Below are 13,566 nucleotides of genomic sequence, written 5' to 3' on the forward strand. Positions count from 1 at the left end.
GCTGAATCAAGGTCTCAGTTGAGTGACTATGTTTCCCTTGGAAAGGTGTGCTACTCCAGTTCCCATGAACACAAACCTCTAAGAGGAGCATTTGTACTGGAAACACTCAAACTAATATAACAAACTGACCAACAAGAGTTTGGAATACTAGAAATAACTACAACAATAACTACATTTGCATTCCTCTAATTTGAAAGTGGTCAAATAATTTCAACCATTGTGCAAAAGCATGCATAAAACTCCTGAATCTGACCTGTAGATTCATGAACTGTTATCCATAGTATTTTTCATTCTTGTTAGGCTACAGAGTCACATGGCCTTCCAGTGCAGGCTCACATATTTAACTAAAAAGCAATAGCAGTATGACAAATAACTGTAGCAGTCCAAGGAAAAGAAGCCCACCATCTTTCCTTAGATAACACTAGTCTTCTCTTAAACCCATTAAAAAAAAAAAAAAAGAGGGAGAGAAATTCAACTCTTTGGTGCTCAGTGCATCACAGGGAAGAGACCAAACAGTACAGGGCAGATATTATCTCCCAAAAGACACAATTGTAAGTATTTGTTATCACTGCTAGGAACTCACAACATTCACTTCGTTCTTCTTCAGGGAATTCTGGATTATCCTTTAGCATGAAGATTTTTCAGAAGCTGCTGGATTGATCACAGGTCCTCACTGGCTTTCCTCTTTCAAATAAAGTAAGGTAGAGCTGTAAAACAAAAGCAAAACCAAATAAGAAAGGAAAGCAAGGAACAAAGAGAGGAAAATCCATAGAGCTGTTTAACAAATGAACAATTGACTCCTACATCTCCTTGAAGCAAATGCATTTTTAATGAGCTCCCAAGATGGAGATTCCAGAACAGAGTGAGTGTGTGGCAAGCACTGATCTAGGATAGGAAGAGCCATTTTCTCTGTACATATTATTACACAAAATTAAAACCCAGTTCAGAATTGCTGAAGCAGATACATAATTAAAATAATTCTTGGATACTTCTGTTGCTGTAACAAGAGAAAGAAAAAACTACTTGGAATTGCTGTTTAGAAAAGTGTCTGCAAACAAAGTCTACAATGTGCAGAGAGATCCACACAGGAAGATTTTTGTTCTCAATTAACTCCTCTAGAGGAATAGAAACACCTATCTATTTCAATGGTTATCTGCAATATTATAACAGAGGAGTACTGAATCCAAAAATACACACACACATGTTCTTGCTGTCCCTCAGTAGGAAGTATTTTTAATATTTGAGATTTTTTATATTGTGTGGTTCTTTCATTGATTTTTTGGACAAAATTTAACTGTGGACCAACTCTTAATTTTATTTTTTTTTACCTACTACACAAGGTATCAGACTTTTTATTGGGATCGGAGGAAATTGCTGGGTTTCATTTTTATGTGAACCCCACACAGAATACTTAAAATGAAGTGTATATTCCCACAGGCCCCACATTGAACATTTTTTTCCTTGAGCCAGGTTCCCATGGTCTCCTTGTGCTTCCCAAATTCTTAGTTTCACTTTGTGTCACCAACATTTCCTACCTCCTTAAATATTTCACATGTCACTTCAGATTTGTGCACATGGATCCCATTATGGTAGAATAATATGTTTTATCCTATATGGTAGAATGCATGTCCTCAAATCAAAAAGAAGTGCAGGACCAAACTCTACACTTTAGTAGACGGTGCAAACTCTCTTCATTTGTTGGAGGAAACAAGGCAATCCAGAAAATTATTCATTTATTCATTATTATTCAAGCATCTGGTTTAGGACAGAATGATTCACTCTCTAGAAAGATCTGGTTCTCTCCATAAAGTGAGTCTAGACACTGAGCTCAGATTAGATGGCTACATATGAATGCAGATGAATCTCACATTATGTGAAGGCAGGAAACAAGTCAGACAGACGGACAAGTGCAGTTCATGGGTGAAGAGCAGAGGGAAGACAATGCAATGATAAAAAATGTTGCTATTCAAAAGACGTTTACACCTATGACTGGTTTAGTTGAACATACAAAGCAACAACAACAAAACCTTCCAAAGCCCAAAGCAGTATCTGCCCAGCTGATCCAGTTTTGGTGTATGACTACTCCTGGATTTAGTGGCTCAGGCTCAGCCCTCATGGAGCAGCATCTGTAATCCTGCATCCAGCTGGCTGGGGCTTGGGCAGGCACCTGGCAATGGTGATGACCACTAGTCTCAAGGTACATGTGTCTTTGTCCTCTCCCTGATGGACTGTAGCAATGAAAGACACCTATTACAAAAATCTTCCAAGTTTAAGACACAGTAGTTTCTTTGGAACTACAACTCCTGTGTGACAGATTCACTGCTACCTCAAGAGCCTTCAGACACCCAGGCCCTGGCTATACTTCCAAGACTTTGGTCAGCAACTTCTCTCTTCTACTGAAGTGGGACTCTGCTGCTTATCTGACAGAGACACACCATCAGACATGGTCTCACAAGATTTTTAACTTTAGAAAGCAGACCAAAGAGAGAAAAATAACACAGACCTTAAAAAAAAAAAAAAAAAAAACAACAACCCCCCAAAAAACTTGAAACCTTGCTTAAAATCAAACCAATTTATTTTCAAGCCATTTATTTTTTTCTTTCAATTATGAGACTCTCACAATTTAAAAACCTCCATCTCAGCTCAAAATACTCAAACCATTTTGCTTCTAAGTGTTAAAATGAAAGATTTCAGCATTTGCAAATTATTTACGTTTTTTTTTTTTTCCCAATAATTTGGCAACCCTCAAAACTGCAATTTTTAATCCTTATCTCTTGTCATTTAGTGTTTGGGGGAACCTTCAATTGGAGTCCAAATGACTATGAGAAAATATTTAACTTTTCCAACAAAAATAGATGGCTTCCAATTATTTTTAGTAAGAGCAGAGAAGTTTACTCCTTGCAAACTCCTGCTTGAATAGACTCCTGTGAACCTCCTTGGAGAGTCAGCTCTGTGTAACCCTGGGCTGACACCCACCACATTCAGTGACTAAGTCCTTCCACTAACTTCAATAAGTGGGATTAGGATTTTGATTCTGTTCAAGTTAGCAAGGCTCCAACTGCCCAAACCAAGGCTTTGATCACTGAATCAGGAGCGAGGCTGCTTGCTAGCTATGCAGTGACCTTGCTGTCAGCCTGGAACATGTCTTGCAGACCCCAGTGCAGGGACACAGGAACAGGCCACAAGCAGCACCTGTGCAACACAGCGCAGTGGTGGTACTCTGGGGCAGATACTTTCTCCATGCACTCACATTTCACAGGAAAGATGACATGAAGCAAGGTAGCTTACACCTCAGGCAAAAAAAGGGGCCAGAGACCTTGTATTTACCACAGGGTGCCTTTGTACCATGCACACAGCCAGTTGTTATGGAGCAGATTATGCACTATAAATTCACACGCTAGTTTAATTTACTACAACTTGCTCACTTGACCTTACCCACAGGCACTTCACTCTGTGAGGGCCAAGTTATGTCTGCTTGCAAATGTTCCCAGGCACTTTTATGCTTAAGATTTAAAGATAGCATAGCACAAAATTCAGGATGCATGGAGAGATGCTGCTTCTTGAAGCACAACCCTCACCTGAAGAGCAGAGCATTCAGTCCCTAATTGGGACAATCTTTCTGCTATGCAGATCTGATGGGTTCTGATGACATGCTCTTCATGGAACATCTAAAGCAGTCGTAACTTGGAGGGACCCGCAGACAAAGCTGGTTTGCAGTGCAATTAGGTCCTAACCAGAGTTTGTGACTGAAGTTTCAACATGATCGACAAATCATTATCATGTACACGGTTACCGATCACATCTCCGCTATAAATGGGAAGCGTTACCAAGGAAGCTGTTTTTCCTGGTCCCACAGCATTATGGTTACTCAAATATCACAGCATAGCCCTGTCTTTAAGAGCTAAAAAGGACACTGTGCTGACAGATTAGAAGTGTAATTGAGACATGAACAAATCTCAAATCAAAGAGCATAGAAGTACTTCTCAGGAGTATTTTGAGACTAAAATTGGACCCCAGGGCAATCAGCAAATAAGGACTGTAGTACAAGCAAGCAACTGCAAATTGGCAAAACCTGAAAACCAGAAGTTGGCTACATGCAATATCCTGTATTTATTCCAAGAAAAGGTCATGCTCTCCCATTTTGCTTTGAAGATCAGGCAGTGAGAGAGTACCATTTTACTAGTCCTTTCCTGCAGGTTTTTAATTGTCATCCCTTGCTCTCTTGCATGACGTAATTCGGTTTCCCTAATTCACCAATCAGCATAAGCTAATAAAACTGTTTAAGAGACAGCAGCCTTGTGCCCAAGTTGTTTCGTTGTTCGCTATTATCCCTCAACTAATCCTTCAACTCAAATAAAACCATAATTCATTTCCTGCTTTATTCTCCCTCTACATGAAATAGTTTTAGACAGGTTCAATCCTGCCTCACCGCAAATGGGAAAGGCGAGGTTTTATCTTCCTGGAGCATGCATGATTTCAATTACCTAATGTGTGTATCATCTATCATGTCAGGAAAAAACTTCTAAATTATTTTCAACAGGTTTAGCTGACTTTACACAACGAGAAAAGATTCGAATGGAAATTAAAAAACAAACAAACAAACAAAAACCAAAAAACACCCAACAACAACAAACCACCCAAAAACCCCAAAACCACAAAACAACCAAGAATTTACTATCTTTTAGATTGCAAGTTAATAAAAGCTTCTCTACATCAGCCATGCCAAATTTTGCCCATCTGAAAATCTTCTGACATTTTGTCCAGTGTATAAAGGCTGCTGCTGATGTTCTGCTAGTGTAAAAATTACTTAAATCCCAATTATGCCTACTTTAATACTATGGTGAAGCAATATCACCTTAGGGCAATAGAAATTTTGTTTGCATAAAACAGGAAGGCAGCACTCTGATTTCTGTTTAGCATCTATTCCTCATCTGAAGCTTGATCCTCCAAGGCTTTGTCATGTAAACAAACATCTCCCATGGCTTTGCATGTGGTCCACAGTGAAATGCCCAACTTCACAAGATATTACACTCCCTTTGTGCAGGGTGAATAACTGTATCTGGGTGCATGGGAACAGTAAATCAAGTTGTTAGCACTTTGCATATCCTGCAGGTCCTAAACCAGAAAAACAGGATGCAGATCATGGGGTTCAGACAAGGAAGCAATCCATCCTGCCCCACAATTTGTAGCAGAGGGAAGAACATTTATGTTGCCTTCTCCAGCTCTGTGAACATGGAACATCCCAGCCCAGCACATCTTTCCTGTGTGAAAAGCATCTCCAAGCATACTCAGAGGGAAAATGCAGGACAGGAACATCTACCTGGGAACAGCACAGAGACGGGAGCAGCACACGAGGCTGAAAGGGCAAGGATGCAGCTCCAGTGCAGGAGCCACTACTGAAGATGGCCACTGATTGTGCACAACTAATGTTAGCTGTGAGTCATCTAGAAATCGGTGTCCCAATTTCTAGATTTAATCTAGAATTAATCTAAAGACCATCATTCATCATTGCTTCACCCACAGCAGGTATTTTTCATGACTTAAGGCTCAGGTAAACCACCCCTCATTTTAGCATCAGCCTATGCAAAAAGACTGATAGCTTTTGGCCATACTCATTGCACTCATCTGCCCTTCCAAACCTCTTCATCTGGAAACCATGGAAGCAACTTTGCCCCCAGAGCTGTCTCCACTGCTCTTGTTACCCATTCCCTAACCTCAACACCTCTGAACAAGTGGTTGGAAAACAGATGAAGGTTCATCACCGCGGTTGTACTTGGGAAAAAATGCAGAACAGCTCAAATTCACACTCTCCATTTACATGAAGCCTAATAACAACACAAACACAAATCTAACTAGGATCTCAGAGACATCACTTTTACACAAATAACAGCAATCACAACCATACTCCTTATTTATACTTCACTAACACCCAGTTTTTCCAAAAAAGGCATGAGGTTAGACTGTGCTTAGCCTTGTGCTTGATTAAGTGGGCTCAGTTTCCAAGTTCCACCTGATTTTCCCCCAGAAAGAGAGTGCAGCATAAGGTATTAAAATAGCAAGTCAAGAGGTGGGCTGTGGGTGCAACACACAATGCCACCAGGTGAAAACTAAGAGGAGCTTGTTCAGGTTGTTTTGTCTAAGCAAGAACAGTGCAGAACCACAAGAAAAAAAATACCTCATAAGTATCTCCTATCAGATGTCAATGATGTACTTCTTAATAAAAATCCATCACCTTATTCACATCAGCATCCCCTATTTGCCACTTTTTTATGGCTATCAAAGCAGGAATACTGGTGGGCATGGGAGAGGGTGGGGAAATTTCAACACAGATCTACATTTCTCTTAGGATGCCAACTTTCTTCATTCTCATACAGAGGTTTAAAGTGAAAACAACTCTGTTGCCTGCATGCTTGTAACACAGTCATTTCTACAGGTCTTAGGAGCAGAAGAGATTGAGAAAAGAATGCAAATGGTCCATAATAATTCAGGCTGAGAGCCAGTAATGTTGAACAGATATAAGCAATAAAAATAACCACTCTGGATGCTTCTGTTACATGAAAAAAATATTTCTCTTTTTCTTTTATGGAAGCTATTATGCAAAAAATGCAGCTCAGCCCTGAGTGGAGACAATGAGCCTCCTGCATATTTGAAGAACTGCAGCGCCCTATTAACTTGCTACAGATGAGAGCAAGCTCAAGGGCCTTCATGACATGTACAGACACCTCTCATACAATGGCCACAGCTCTCCTGCAAAGATGGTGCTGAAAGGAGAATCCAAATGATGTGAGTTGCAAACGGTAGCAGTGCCAAAAGCAATGGCTGAGATTCTGTTTAATTGCAGTTATTTTAAGTAGCCAGAGACAAAACTTCCTGAAGATTGTTAATGCTACAACCCAGAAAACCAGAGAAGAGCCTTGATCTCTGGTGGCAGCAGTGATTCCACGAGAAGCCCACAGTACCAACGCCCTAGTGTCGATAAGATTTGAGTTTGGGCCATGGCCTTTGCCTCACTGGATTCAGCCACAGGTGCCCAGAGCTACTCATCTGCTACTTACACAAAGTTTTCAGGGAGCAGCTTCCCCATCTCCTCTACCTGTGCAGTACGCAGGGCTGAGGAGGACCTGACTTACACCAGCTGCCAGGCTGGGGGACACACACGGGCGCAAGCACGAACAATGCCATCACATGAGCTTGGCTTGCTTACGAAGCCAGCCCAAAACACACCCTTAACCTTCTCCCCATTTCCAGTGCCGCCACGTCTTCTGTGCTGATGCAACATGATACGGAGCTGGAAAACAAAGGCACTATTGACTAACTTTTTTGCAGGATTAAGATGACTATGCTGGCTTACAACAAAGATTTCAATGATTTCGACACCGAGCGCTAAGTAACAAGAATACGGCTTGGCAGTAATTCCAGAGATTACCTGTTGAAACATTAATGACAAACATCTTTTGATGTGGGCTGCTTTATGTGGTGCAAAAGGCAGCGCTGTAATTATGCATTTCCTTTCTATGAATCTAGTATTTAACAGTAAAGCATTACTGGGGGGGCTGCACACGTGTATGTTTGTGCACGTGTGTGTCTGTGTGTGTATGTGTGTGTGTATGTGTGTGTGTGTGTGTGTGTGACAGGAAATACTCCACAGCTGAGCCTGCAATTTACCAGGGTGGCGGCACGTAGTAAATCTGCAACAAGGGAGCTCAGCCGTTTCATTCATCCTGCAGCAAGCAGAGGGCTAAAACAATTGCCACGCTTAAGACAAATGTCAGTGTGAGTCATACCAGCCGGAGCGCAAACATGTTTGCTGTCGGGTGAGTCAGAATATCACATCATGAATTCACAAATCCTCCTATAAATAATAATTTCTGAAATTGTTGCATTTCTTTAATACAATGGAATTTTAAGTACGATGCCAAATCTATAAAGGCTTTCCTGACTACAAAGAAAATGTTTTTTCTCCTATTCCCTTTTGCTTCTTATTGCGTCTATCTGCCTACAGTAGTAAGTTGTCTGCAGTACCTGAATTGGTAATTGCATTGATTCACACTCAGGAAAATGCAAGCATGGCTCAAAATAGATCCAAATGAGAGACAGTCCCCGTCCCCCTAGAATAAAATATAACTAAATATAAGCAGTAGGACCTCTCACTGGATATGCTTTCTACATGTTTTCTGATGTCGTAATTCTGACAAGCTTTAGCATGTTCAGCATTCAGAGAAAAAGAACGTCATGCTGGCATGAGACACAGAGCAGCTGAGAAAAGGGGTGAGAAATGCTGGAGAAGTGGTGAGAGAGGCCAGGGCAGCATGGTGCATGTGAGCAAGGAGGGACTGTGCCTGCACTGTGCTCCACAGTTTGTGCACCCACAGCTACAGCACCGTCCCTGCTTCAGGGAGTGCTCAGCCTTAATACAGCGTGCAGAGACCATTCCTCCCCACGAATACCACATACCTGGTAACAAAATTAATCCACTGTAATAATTGGCAATGATTATCCTTGACTGCCTCTAGTTCAGGAAAGTATCTGAATCAGAAGTTATGCAAGTGCCTTTTGAAATAGGGCTGAACTCCAGGATATGATCAAATTTATGCAAGAGATTCCCAATAAAGTTATGTGTCATGTCTGTGAGCAAGGGGGGGAAAAGTGTTTTGGGTAAGGTTTTGGGGGGGTATTTCTAACTTGATTTTCAGTTGGAAATTTATTCTCATCTTAAATGAAAGGGAATTCATACACATATAAATCTTCTTACATCAAATCAAGATTGCTTTCGTCTAATTGTTTTGTGGAATAACCACTCAGAAGTTCATTTCTGTTATCTTTCTCAAGCAAAATAAAAGGCCTTTTAGAAAAATTTTATTGCTAAAACAATGAAATTCTCCTGGGAATGACTTCGTTATGGAAATCAAGTGACAGTTTCTTTTATCTAGCCAGGCAGCAAGTCTGCATTTATAAAAGGCATTCTATGCACGAAGTACAGTGAGTAGGAGGACATGAAAATGCTATTTTTAAACTAGATTTCAGCGTTCCTCCCATACAGATTTCCTGGAATAATAACAGCAACAACAATAATGATAATTAATAATGCCAAAAAAGGACTATCATCTTAAAGGTGAGTGGCATGTGAGGAAGCAAATTGCAGTTAAGGACTTGTAAGATTTAGGGACAAATGTAAGGTTCTTTCAAATAAACTGGCATTGTGCCATAAATTTTGCAGGATTTGAGATTTGCCCCCCAAAATTTCATACTGCAATTTTTTTTTAAAAAGGCAATAAATTAAAATTATGTGCAGCTTATGCTGCATGTCTACCATTTGTTTTCTTGCAGCAATTGTTATTTTCAGAAACACCACTAAATGAGAAGTTAACTGTGGAGCTGATGCTATCAGTGTTCTGGGTAAGTGACCATGGCAGTTTTTGGAGCTGGGAAAGAAAGGGGGAAAAAACCCTGAGAAAATCCAGGGCCAAGCAATGTTTTCAACTGCAACAAGAATAAGGGTACAATGCAGACTTTGACCCAAAGCTTCAAAGAAGACACTGTAAAGATCCTCTTCTGCTTTGCCGACCTCTGGACCTGTCTCTCAGGACACTCACAGAGCAAAGACATTGAATTAACAAATACAGAGAAAGTGTGGGTCAAATCCTTCATCTCTGCCAGGAATACCTTCCTCCACCATGCTTGGAGTGCAGTTTTCCTAGGGCAGAAGTTAGCCACGATTACCAGAAGATTGTCACTCAATTGTGCTATTGTCTACCAGTGGTAATTAGAATAACCAAGAACACAAATAAGAATAAGAAAAATGAATGAAAGTGAGCAGGCAGTAACAAAACGCCAAGGTGCAACGTTCAGCCTGCTGGAGCGCTGGCACTTGAGAGTAACCCCACCACTAGGAAGCCCCCATTTCCCATGAGATGATAGCAAGGCAGAGAAATCACACACGCTGTCTGTCCCTCTCTTGCACTCAGCAGCTCTAACACAGACACACGTTGTAGTCTGGCACTGACTCATGTTTCAAACTTGGGAGCACTCCCCAAGACACTTGCCTGCACACAACCCCTGCTTATCCCCTGGCTCATGCTGGTGCTATGCGGTACCAACCTTGTCCAAGTGATTTTCATCCATGTTTTTGATCCAGTGCAAACCCCTCAACAGCAGTAGCATGAAACGTGGAGAAGCAGTCTTGGCATGCTACCAGCCCAGTGAAAAATCTGCCACCTAGCTAAAACAGGTATGGTCTCTTTCTGAAAAATATTATTTAAAGACCATTCAGTGCATGTTTGGAGGCACTTCCACTCTCTCACTCTCCTACAAGACAAATCTTCATGTCGTTAACCTTTATTTGCCTTTTAAACAGTAAAATGTAAGTCTGTTAAACCACAGAGTTCCAATTTGATATTTTGGTCATCTCCATCTGCTTAATGGGAAACGTGCAGTGGTAAGAGAGTCAAAAAAAAGGTATGACTGGAATAAGTTAGTGCCGTTTTCCTTTTTTGTCCATTGCTTGCTGCCAAACATGCTTGCTGCTGGTCACTTGCCTCACTCACTGCCAGCAAGTGCTCAGCTGGGCACATCACCAATATTTAACCCTCAATAAAATGAAATCACAATAATGCTTTGCACTCATTTAGGGTTTTACATACCACAAACACTGTGAAAATATTAACTGCACGCTCTGTAACACCCCTGCAAGGTAAATTGAGTATTGTTATTCATACGTTATGCAAAAGAGAATTTCACTGGAGATGGGATAATTGACCTGCCCAAAGCTATGCAACACAGGTGTTCCTGTTTCCTGGTTCTCTCTCTATGCCAACAGACCAGTTTCAGCCTTTTCTGAAATTCAGAGCAAGTTCTGTTTTTATTTCTGCATCTTTCTACTGCTGAGGGAAAGCAGGGAGCAGGTTTCTGTACCCAGTGGTATGAGTGGCACATGGATGCTATGAGAGTGGTTCCTAGCTGCATTGCCTGTGGTGGATCAGAATCAACAGGATTGCAGCACTGCTGTTTCTACTTTCCTATGGTAAGCGAGGATTAGCCGCAGAAAATTATTTCATCTATATTTGGTCTACAATAATTTACTAATAATTTGGGTAAAAGGAACATTAGAAGCCTTTTTCACAAAAGACTAGCAAATTTTAGCTTATCTGGATGTCTTCTAGTACTACAAAGAGGACAGTAGAGGACTTGGCAGTGTACCACACAGTGCTCCTCGTACTTCCTCTCTCTTCCCTTCAACAGTAAAAAAGGGTAGGACTAAACAAATAAAGGTTTCATAAAGGTTTCATCCCAGACAAACGATGGCAGGGCAGAAGCAGTGCCCACTGGCTGCTCCTGTGGGCTGCAGCCACTCCTGCTCACTGTCACATGGCAGAAAACACCATACTGGGCTTGCCTTCAGCCAGCACTGGCATATTGGATGGACCTGAACTGAGGTGGAAATCCTCACATGTCACAGGCTGGACAACAAATTAATGTAGTCAGAGATCCTGTTACAACACCAGCTGTTCCTCCTGCACCACGGCCAACAGCCGCAGTGTGGGTGAGACCCAACCATGCTTACTGCATTAGAAATTAAAGGGGTTTTACCTGTAAAAGATCTGATTGCTTATGTGCAGTGACACAATTAAAGCAGAAATGTTAACTACCAGCCCTATGGATGCAATTATCCCAGTAAAAGAGGGTTTTTACTGGCAAAGCTCATCCCGTTCACAGACCAAGTAAGCCCTACCTTTGCTCAAAGCAGCTAAGACTGGAAAAGCACTTGAACACACTGATCAACTCCTGAGCTAGGACAAGGCTTAAGTAGAGGGGTTTATCTCTCATAACCTCTCACTTTTAACCACGTTTGGTTGGGTCAGGGCCAACTTGGTGTAACCAGATCCTCAGCCCGAGCTGCAGGTTTTGATTGCCCTGAAACTGTAGCTCCAGCCAAAGCCTTTTTAGCTATCACACCAAAGAGCGCTACCACCCCTGCAGATCAGCAGATGATCTCTATAGTTTAAGTGGATTAGCTGTGCTGAACACCCCTGCTACATCCACTTCCCCTGCTCAGTGCTTGAGCTTCAGTCACCAGTGATCTTTTATACAGCTGCTCCAGGGGATTTTTCTGCAGAGGACAGAGCTGGGCTAAGGAGAAGCTTATGCTGTCCCCAGGCTATAGGAGAAAGACAAGCTTGGAGGTTGGGCTGAGTGGGCACCTCAAGGAGCTCAGTGAGCCAGCAGTGCTCTTGGAAGATCACCCCCTCCCACACCCTCTCTGGCACCAGAGTTTGGGGTTGGCTTCCCACTACATTGTGGGACTAGGATGAAAAATACAAGCCTAACACACCACACACCAGGACTTCTTATGATAAATCCACAGCAGTAGCACACAGCAGAGCAGTGAATAAACCACCACAGCAACAAGTTGCCCTCCTTATATCACTGATCTTAGTCTGGGAGGAACAGCCTCTGCCATGTCTCAGCAGCTACAAACATCTGTTCCTGTAAACCCCACAATTTCCCATGTACACCATATCCTTCTCTCAGCCACTCCTAAAGGCAGCAGGCAGAAGTGCTGCTAACATAGCATAATCAGTGTGAAGTTGTAACAGTGTGGGGGAATGTGGCAATTCATGGAAAATATCTTCGACCAAAAGGCAATTAGCAGTGAGTCTAAATGCAGCAGCAGAAGGGAGTGGTTTCCTAACAAAACAAACCCTGTTTAAAAAAAAAAAAAAAAAAAAACACAACCCACACCATTCTAATACTTGCTTTCCTCAAACAAGCAGCATTCTCAGGACATTGAAAGCATGTGGAAAAAAATACCTCTGTGAAGCTTTCTGTAAAGATTATTCTTTACAGACACATTTGGCAGCCCTTTCTGCTCTGTCTCCTAATGCTATTGAGTATAACTATGTTAAGTCAATAAGCAAAGCCACTCAAAGGGGTTTTTTTTTGAGGTTTTCTAGGCCAAGAGAGGAAGTAGTGCAATAGGAAAGTTTTCAGAAGTGGGAGTTGTGCCTGCCTTACTTCTAATTGTAGTGAAACTGTCAACCTCTGTGTTGTGTTTCAAGACTTTACACTTCAAAATCATTCCCTCTGTGCTTTGAATTGCTATACTTTTAAGCTAACTGCTTCTGAAAGTGCTGTTTAAGAAATGACATCTTCAACCACATTTAACATCGAGAATAAATCTAAATTTGCAAAGTCTCATTGGGTCCCTGCAAAAGTGTAGTTTTTTTATTGTACTTGACAGCCAATCTCTTGGAAAGTATCTGTGCAGAAATTCAGTTTAAATTACTTCATATCAAGACATTTAAGAAAAAATGGGAGGTTGCTATAAGTTAAAAATAATTATGCTCTTTTTGCCTTAGATTAAAAAATCACTGACATTCAAGCAGCAAACAGCATCAAAACCAATCAGTAACCTTACAACCTACTTCTGTGCAGGCATGCATTAATTGTATTCCAGAATCATCTCTAAACACACGTGGCTAAAACAGCTGAACCAGGCTGACTCGCTTTCTCCCTTGTAAACCACCAAAAGTGGAAGCAGATTCAGGAACTATGGTGAGAATTACAGAC

General features: G+C 41.5%; 1 protein-coding gene across 9 annotated transcripts in view; it reads right to left on the bottom strand.

The window, feature by feature from the left end:
• ATXN1 (ataxin 1) overlaps nucleotides 1-13,566 on the bottom strand; it is a 223,162-nt gene that overhangs the window by 84,306 nt on the left and 125,290 nt on the right. For all 9 annotated transcript variants that reach the window (XM_053993094.1, XM_053993256.1, XM_053992920.1 and 6 more), the window contains one exon: nucleotides 584-707. The gene's annotated coding sequence lies outside the window, so the exon portion shown is untranslated. The remainder of the gene's footprint in view (nucleotides 1-583; nucleotides 708-13,566) is intronic.

Source organism: Vidua macroura, chromosome 1, assembly GCF_024509145.1.
Source record: "Vidua macroura isolate BioBank_ID:100142 chromosome 1, ASM2450914v1, whole genome shotgun sequence".
NCBI classification, from domain to species: Eukaryota; Metazoa; Chordata; class Aves; order Passeriformes; family Viduidae; genus Vidua; species Vidua macroura.